The sequence below is a fragment of the Mirounga angustirostris genome, unplaced genomic scaffold (genome assembly GCF_029215605.1).
Source record: "Mirounga angustirostris isolate CCGP_5_RB_7025 unplaced genomic scaffold, mMirAng1.0.hap1 SCAF_17, whole genome shotgun sequence".
In the NCBI taxonomy this organism is placed as follows: domain Eukaryota; kingdom Metazoa; phylum Chordata; class Mammalia; order Carnivora; family Phocidae; genus Mirounga; species Mirounga angustirostris.
The window spans coordinates 39,028,308-39,037,064 of NW_026991725.1; positions in this window are offsets into that span (position 1 = coordinate 39,028,308).

The window sequence follows — 8,757 nt, forward strand, 5'->3', positions numbered from 1 at the left end:
TTCTTTCTTTTTTTTTTTTTTAAGATTTTATTTATTTATTCATGAGAGACAGAGAGAGAGAGAGAGAGGCAGAGGGAGAAGCAGGCTCCCGAGGAGCAGGGAGCCCGATGCGGGACTCGATCCCAGGACGCTGGGCTCATGACCTGAGCCGAAGGCAGACGCTTAACCATCTGAGCCACCCAGGCGCCCTTTTGCTTGCAATTTCTTTCATGTTCTTCTCATTTCTTTTCCTTTCTTTCTCTCTTTATTTATTTGTTTTTTAAGAAAGTAGGTGGTTTGTCCTGTTGAGTTTTCCCCAGGCTGGATCTTGCTGGTGGCATCTGCATGGAATTGTTTTAACATCTTCCTCTGCCTCCTGTGTTCTCTGCATATTGGTAGTTAGATCTAAGGGGTCTCATCAGATCAGGTTTGATTTTTTTTTTTAAGATTTTATTTATTTGACAGATAGAGACATAGCGAGAGAGGGAACATGAGCAGGGGGAGTGGGAGAGGGAGAAGCAGGCTTCCCACTGAGCAGGAAGCCCGATGTGGGGCTCGATCCCAGGACCCCAGGACCACGACCCGAGCTGAAGGCAGATGCTTAACCGACTGAGCCACCCAGGCACCTCTGATTTTTTTTTTTAAACAAGATTACTTATGTGGAATTGTGTACCTCCATAAGGAGAATCACAATGAGTGCTCATGTCTCATTTTGTGGTGTTTGCAGCCATTAATATTATTGCATTGATTAGGGGCTATAAATGGTGACATCATTTCACCATTTATGCTGGAATATCTGTAAGAGGAACATCCCTTCATTGATTAATTGATTACATGAGGTACATGTCATAGAAGAAAGGCAGGATAAACTCGTGACTCTATTTTTAGCAGTTTTCAAAATAATTAATTGGTTCCCTAGTATATTCCAAAGGTTATTGATCAATGAGATTTTTTGTTATTATCATTATGACCACAAAATATTTTACTTATTTTGTTTTATTTATTTTTAATTTTTTAAAAATAAGTTCTACACCCAACATGAGGCTTGAACTCACAATCCTGAGATCAGGAGTTGCATGCTCTGTGGACTGAACCAGCCAGGTGCCAACATAAAACATATTTTATATCTATCATTATGAACACATGGATTTAAACTATTTGTTCTCAAGGCATGTGGCTGGCTCAGTTGATAGAACATGCGTCTCTTGATCTTGGGGTTGTGAGTTCAAGCCCCATGTTGGGTATAGAGTTCCTTAAAAAAATAAAATTGGGGTGCCTGGGTGGCTCAGTAAGTTAAGCGTCTGCCTTTGGCTCAGGCCATGATCCTGGGATTCTGGGATTGAGCCCCGTGTTGGGCTCCTTGCTCAGTGGGGAGTCTGCTTCTCCTTCTCCCTCTGCCCCTCCCATTGCTCATGCTCTCTATCTCTCTCATATAAATAAATAAGATCTGGGGTGCCTGGGTGGCTCACTCATTAGGCGTCTGCCTTCGGCTCAGGTCATGATCTCAGGGTCCTGGGATTGAGCCCCGGGTCGGGCTCCCTGTTCAGTGGGAAGCCTGCTTCTCCCTCTCCCACTCCCCCTGCTTGTGTTCCCTCTCTCTCTGTCAAATAAATAAATAGAACCTTGAAAAAATTTTTTTAAAAATAAGTAAGATCTTGTAAAAAAATAAAGGGGCGCCTGAGTGGCTCAGTCGGTTAAGTGTCTGTCTTTGGCTCAGGTCATGATCCCAGAGTCCTGGGATTGAGTCCCTGCTCAGCGGGGAGCCTGCTTCTCCCTCTTCCTCTGCCTGCCATTCCCCCTGCTTGTGCTCTCTCTCTCTCTGTCAAATAAATAAAATCTTTAAGAAAATAAAATAAAATAATTAAACCTATTTGTTCTCTTTCAATCCATTCTAGTTAGTATCCTAAATGACACTTACATTTCCCATTTTTGGCTAGTGGTGCCTGTTCACGTTGGCACCTGAATCCTTTTGACAAAATGACTAGCCTTCTCACTTTCTGGTGTAACAAGATATTCTAGGCTCATCACAATTTTAAAACAGCTTTATTGAGGTATAATTGACACACAACTGACAACATGTATTCAAAGTGAACAATTTTATGGTTTTTTTTAAAGATTTTATTTATTTATTTGACACAGAGAGACACAGCAAGAGAGGGAACACGAGCAGGGGGAGTGGGAGACAGAGAAGCAGGCTTCCCACGGAACAGGGAGCCCGATGTGGGGCTCGATCCCAGGACACTGGGATCGTGACCTCAGCCGAAGGCAGACGCTTAACGACTGAGCCGCCCAGGCGCCCCAACAATTTTATGTTTTGATGTGTGGTGCACATTGCCACACAATAGTGAACATGTGCCCGTGACTCCAAAAGATTCCTCGTCCTCCTTTACCATCCCACCTTCTTCTTCCCTCTTTCCCAGGCAATCAGTGATCTTTCTGTCATTGTAGGTTACTTTGCATTTTATAGAACTTTATATACATGGAATTATACATGATGTTCTTTTTGTCTGGCTCCTTTCCCTCAGCATAATTATCTTGAGATTCATCCATGTAGTGTGTATCATGAGTTGATTCCTTTTTCTTGCTCAGTAGTATTCCACTGTATGGATCGACAACAATTTGTTTATCCATTCACCTGTGGATGAATATTTGGGTTGCTTCCAGTTCAGGGCTATTACAAACAAAGTTGCTGCAAATATTCATTCCTAAGCCTTTGTATGGACATCTGCATTAATTTCTCTTGGGTATAGACTTGGAGTGGAAGGACTGGATCATAGGGTCAGTGTATGTTTAACTCTTTAAGATACCGCCAAACTGGGGCGCCTGGGTGGCTCAGTCGTTAAGCGTCTGCCTTCGGCTCAGGTCATGGTCCCAGGGTCCTGGGATCGAGTCCCGCATCGGGCTCCCTGCTCAGCGGGAAAGCCTGCTTCTCCCTCTCCCACTCCCCCTGCTTGTGTTCCTGCTCTGGCTATCTCTCTCTCTGTCAAATAAATAAATAAATAAATCTTAAAAAAAAAAAAAAAGATACTGCCAAACCTTTCCAAAATGATTGTACTGTTTCACCTCCCTGCCTGCAGAATGACAATTTCTAGTTCCTCCACATCCTTGGTGAGGTCATTCTTTATTAATCTATCCATTTTAACAGATATGTAGTAATATCTCATTGTGGTTTTAATTTGCATTTCCCTAGTGACTAAGGTTGAGTATCTTTTTGTGTGCTTACTTGCTATCCTTGTATCTTCTTGGTGAAGAATTTGCTCAACTCTTTTGCCCATTTTTAATTGGATTGCTTTGTTTCTTATTGTTGAAATTTGGGAGTTTTCTGTTTTCTGGATCTAAGCCCTTACCATTATATATGTAGCTTATCTTTATTTATGTGGCTTGTGTTTTCACTCATGTCTTTCAAAGAGCAGAAGTTCTTAATTTTATCTATTTCTTTATTTTTTTAAGATTTTATTTATTTATTTGACAGAGAGAGAGACAGTGAGAGAGGGAACACAAGCAGAGGGGAGTGGGAGAGGGAGAAGCAGGCTTCCCGCTGAGCAGGGAGCCCTATGCAGGGCTCGATCCTAGGACCCTGGGATCACGACCCCAGCCGAAGGCAGATACCCATCGACTGAGCCACTCAGGCGCCCCAGAAGTTCTTAATTTTAATGAAGTCCAGTTTATTGATTTTTTTTTCTTTATGGATCATGCTTTTGATATCATACCTAAGAGTTCCTTGCCTAGCCAAAGGCCATAAAGATTTTTCTCCTACGTTTTCTAATAACAAATTTTATAGTTTTAGGTTTTACATCTAGGTCTCTGATCCATTTGGGGTTTTTTGTTGTTGTTGTTGTTTTAAAGGTAAGCTCTAGGCCCAACATGGGGCTTGAACTCATGACCCCAGGATCAAGAGTCACAAGCAAGATGTCTGGGTGACTCAATTGAAAGAATGTGTGACTCCTGATCTCAGGGTCATGGGTTTTTGTGGTTTTTTTTTAAGATTTTATTTATCAGAGAGAGAGAGACAGAGGCAGGCAGAGGGAGAAGCAGACTCCTTGCTCAGCAAGGAGCTGGATGTGGGACTCGATCCCAGGACCCTGGAATCATAACCTGAGCCGAAGGCAGACGCTTAACTGACTGAGCCACCCAGGCGTCCCAGGGTCATGGGTTTGAGCCCCACATTGGGTGTAGAGATTACTAAAAAAAATAAACTTAAAAAAGAGTTGCATGCTGTACCAACTGAGCCAGCCAGGCATCCCTGGGTTCATTTTTGTGTATGTGTGAGATATGCATTGAAGTTTTTCTTCCTTTTTTTTTTTTGCATTTGGATATTTCATTTTTTCAGCACCTAGAAGTCACTATTTTTTTTTAATATTTTATTTATTTATTTATTTGAGAGAGAGAAAATGAGAGAGAGAGCACGGGAAGGGGGAGGGTCAGAGGGAGAAGCAGACTCCCTGCTGAGCAGGGAGCCCGATGCCGGACTCGATCCCGGGACTCCAGGATCATGACCTGAGCTGAAGGCAGTCGCCTAACCAACTGAGCCACCCAGGCACCCCTAGAAGTCACTATTTTCGTTGAAAAGTCTATTCTTTTTCCCCTGAATTGCCTTTTGCACTTTTGTTGAAAATCAGTTATTGATACATGCACATTTTGACTTCTGCTTCTCTTCATTCAGCATAAGTGCTGATAAGCATTGTCCACATGAGCAAAGGAGAGTTAAAAATGTTAAGGTGGGGGCGCCTGGGTGGTTCAGTTGGTTAAGCGTGTGACTCTTGACTTCGTTCGACTCTTGATTTCGGCTCAGGTCTTGATCTCACGTTCGTGAGTTCAAGCCCCGCGTTGAGCCTGTTTAGGGAAAAAAATGTTAAGGTGGCCCACAGTGGACAGAACCAGGTACAGAAATTTGACTTTCTGTCCTTCTTGAAAATGTCCCCCACTTTGTCCTCACTCATCTCCTCTGTCTCTTTGCTTGGGCATTGCCTTATTTCCCCAAGAAACTCAGCCTCTGTGTTGTATCTCTATTTTCATCAGTTTTGTGGACTGACTGCTACCTCTCCCACACAATCTCCTCAGCTTGAGAGATCTTTGGTTCTATTTTGTTCTGGACTAGAACAAGCCCACATTTTATTTTTATTTATTTATTTATTTTTAAAGATTTTATTTATTTATTTGACAGAGAGACACAGTGAAAGAGGGAACACAAGCAGGGGGAGTAGGAGAGGGAGAAGCAGGCTTCCTGTGGAGCAGGGAGCCTGACGCGGGGCTCGATCCCAAGACCCTGGGATCAAGACCTGAGCTGAAGGCAAACGCTTAACCGACTGAGCCACCCAGGCACCCCACATTTTAGAAGAGACCTCCCGATGGTCACTCCACAGCTAAGCCAGCAGGACTTTGGCTACTGGCTAATCGTGGAGTGAATGAGACTCAGGGAACGACAGATCATGAGAACTGGAAAGACTCATGGATATCACTTAGTCCTGCCACGGCCCAGAGGGGCTAGTCCATGTGCCCAAGGTCCTTCGAGGTCAGATGGCAAATTCCTGGCCCAGCTGAAATGAGATCCATGGCAGGTGCCAGTTTTCCTGGGCTTCCACCTTGGCTCCAGTTTTTGCATATTTAAAATCTGGTCATTTCATTTTCAGTTAAATATACTAAGTAAGTCCTATCATGTGAAAAGAGAAACCAGAGAAAAATGTTTCCCGTCAGCTTGGGGAAGTGAATCCTTCTGTAACTTCATCAAAAATTTACCCTAAAGAGACCTATTAAAAGCTTCTTTGGACTTCCCCTGCCTCCTCAGAGGAAGTAAATACCTCATTGGCCTTGACCAAATAGAGTTGGTATTTATCAGCTGCCTCACCGATAATCTTTTCAATCACAGGTGAAAGAGTCTCTTACTGCCCGAGGGGGCTGGTCAGTCATGCCGTCTGGAAGAGCCTGAGAGCCAGGAGGTGACTTGCTCTGGTCCTGTGGCGAAGCACTCCTTTCTCTGGGCTGCAGGTTCTCCACCTATGAAGATGGAGGCTTTGGACTAAGGGTGTCCAGGCTTTGCTGCCTCTATCCCTCCAAAGGCCTAAAATATCTGCATTTTTAGTGGGCATCCAAGGGTTCTCAACTTCAGCTAATCGTCTGGGATGCTTATTTAAAAATGCAGATACCCCTCCATAGGGACACTCATCCCGATCAAGCAGGTCTAGCATGTGGGCCCAGGAATAAGCATTTTGGTTGGTGGCCCATATTTGGATGGACATTGAATTAGGGGTACACATTTTAGCTGATCATCCTAGGCTCCCCTTGTTTCTTTCCTCTTTCTTATGACTCAGGATGAGATGAAGCACCTCTATGTCCCATCATTTTTTTCCATCAACTATTTATTGAGGGTCTGCATGGCTAGACACTGTTTTAGATGCTAGGGATATAGCAATGAACAAATCCGAATTTCTTCCCTTTTGGAGATGACTTTCTTTCACTTAGAAATATGTATCTAAAGTAAAAAAAAAAAAAAAAAAGAAATATGTATCTAAGGTCCCTTCATCTCTCTCTGTGGCGTGATAGCTCACTTCTTTTTAGCACTTAAGTAATTGTCCACTGTCTGGGTGTATCACACATTCACCTACTGGGAAGGACATCTTGGTTGCTTCCACATTTCAGTGATTATGAATAAAGCTTCTGGAAATATCTGCATGTGGGTTTTTGAGTGCATGTAAGTTGCCATCATTTTTACATGCTTATTTTTTAAACTTTGGGGCTGTTAAGTTTGAGAAAATCATGAAAAAGCAACAACTGTTAAGAGGGTTCTGGAGGAAGCTCTGACAGCGTACATGGGGCCAAAGATAGAGACATGTCTGATCCAGTTCCCTTTTCTGTCCTTTCAGATTTACTCAGCAAATGACTCAAACACCAGTAAACTAACCAAAGGGTGAGGGAAAAAAAAAAAAAAAGCCAAGAAAGAAAGAGGATTCACTGTCCAGTAACTTTCAAGAGCTGATTTCTTATGCATTTCAACTTTCTTCTGCTGCTCTCCTCAGCAGAGCCAAACGTCAAGAGGCTATCAGGAATGTCAATGTCAGCCCAAAGAGAAAGCTTTCCAAGTTTGCTGGAGGGGTCTCTGGGCTTCCGGCTTTCTGGTTTTCAGCATTTGGTTCTCTCTGACAAGATCATCCACCTTCGTGGGTGACAACACCTCACCTGTCACCCATTTCTGAGCTCCCCTGAGAAGGTGTTTCCTGGGGTATCCGTGGGAAGCCAGTCTTCACCCACCAGCCGGTGCTCAGAGGGAGAGTATGTGCAGCTCTATCATGAAGGAAGGGCTGGCGTGCCCCTCTTCTTCCCCCACGACTTCCGACCTCACCAGACTCAAGGATGACTGCTTCTGGGAACGTCACACTTGGATGTAAAGTTGACAATAAAAAGATGAACAACCCGATAAGCAAATTAGGCATGAGAGCTGAACAGACATTTCATAAAGAAAGATACAAATGGGTAATAAGCAAGCAAATAAGCACTCAACATCATTAGCCAAAAGGAAGTGCAAATTAAAACTGTAATGAAATACCACCACACATCCACCAGAATGGCTGAAATTTAAAAGACTGATGACACCAAACGTTAGCAAAGCTGTGGAGCAACAGGAACTCCCACACAGTGCTGGTATGATTACGAAATGGTACAAACACATGAGAAGAGGTCAGGCAGTTTCTTATTAAGTTAAACATCTATACACCTGTGACCAACAATCCCACTTCTAGGTTTATCCAAGAGAAATGAAAACATGTTTACAAAAAGATTGTGTAAGAATGTTCAGTGCAGCCCAGACTGGAAAGCTCTGAGATGTCCATCAACAGAATGCATAGGATGCAATCCATCCACACCATGGACTGCTATTTGGTGATAAAGGGGAAAGAACGATACACACCACAAGACGCATGTCTCAAAAACACCCATGTCGGGAAGCCTGGGTGGCTCAGTCGGTTAAGCCTCTGCCTTCAGCTCAGGTCATGATCCCGGGGTCCTGGGATCGAGCCCCACATCGGGCTCCTGCTCAGCAGGGAGCCTGCTTCTCCCTCTCCCACTCCCCCTGCTTGCGTTCCCTCTCTCGCTGTGTCTCTCTCTGTCAAATAAATAAATAAAATCTTAAAAAAGAAAACAAAACAAAATGCTCAGTAGTTGATACTGTGGAATGCAGGGATGGAAGAAACAGTACCCTGCTCTGGCTCAGAATGAAATGATTTTCCTCTTCCACAGCCTTCAGAAAGTATTTATAGACAGGGGAATGTGGGTGTGGAGGGGAATTATACATGCAGGAGAGTTGAATGGGGAGAGACTGTGGGGCATCTTTGGATGACTTTTTTTTGCTCACCTTTGGTGTGTCCCGGCCACACCGCACCCCCCTGCCCCCGGCCCCCCCACCTCGCCCTTGAACTCTGGAGAAAAAGGAGATGCCAGGGAATGTGGGGAATGAGCCTTTGGTAGGCATGCATGAATAGCAGGGTATGAGGATTAGATTCAGCCACAAGGAAAGTGACAGAGCCCTACAGTAACAGTGGTTAAATTCATCAAAGTCCAGGGTAGGCTGTCCAGGGCTGGTTTGGCAGCTGTCTTCACAAACTTCCCAGGGGCACAGACTCCTAGTTCACCACGCCAACATCCTAGGTGTGGCCCTCACTGTCTGACCCAGGCTGCAGCTGGAATTCCAGCAAGAGGATGGAGGAAGGACTGACGAAGGGGATTCTGGGAGGTTACCTGGAGTTGCCACATGAGACTTTCACTTGAATCCTATTGGCAAGAACTTAG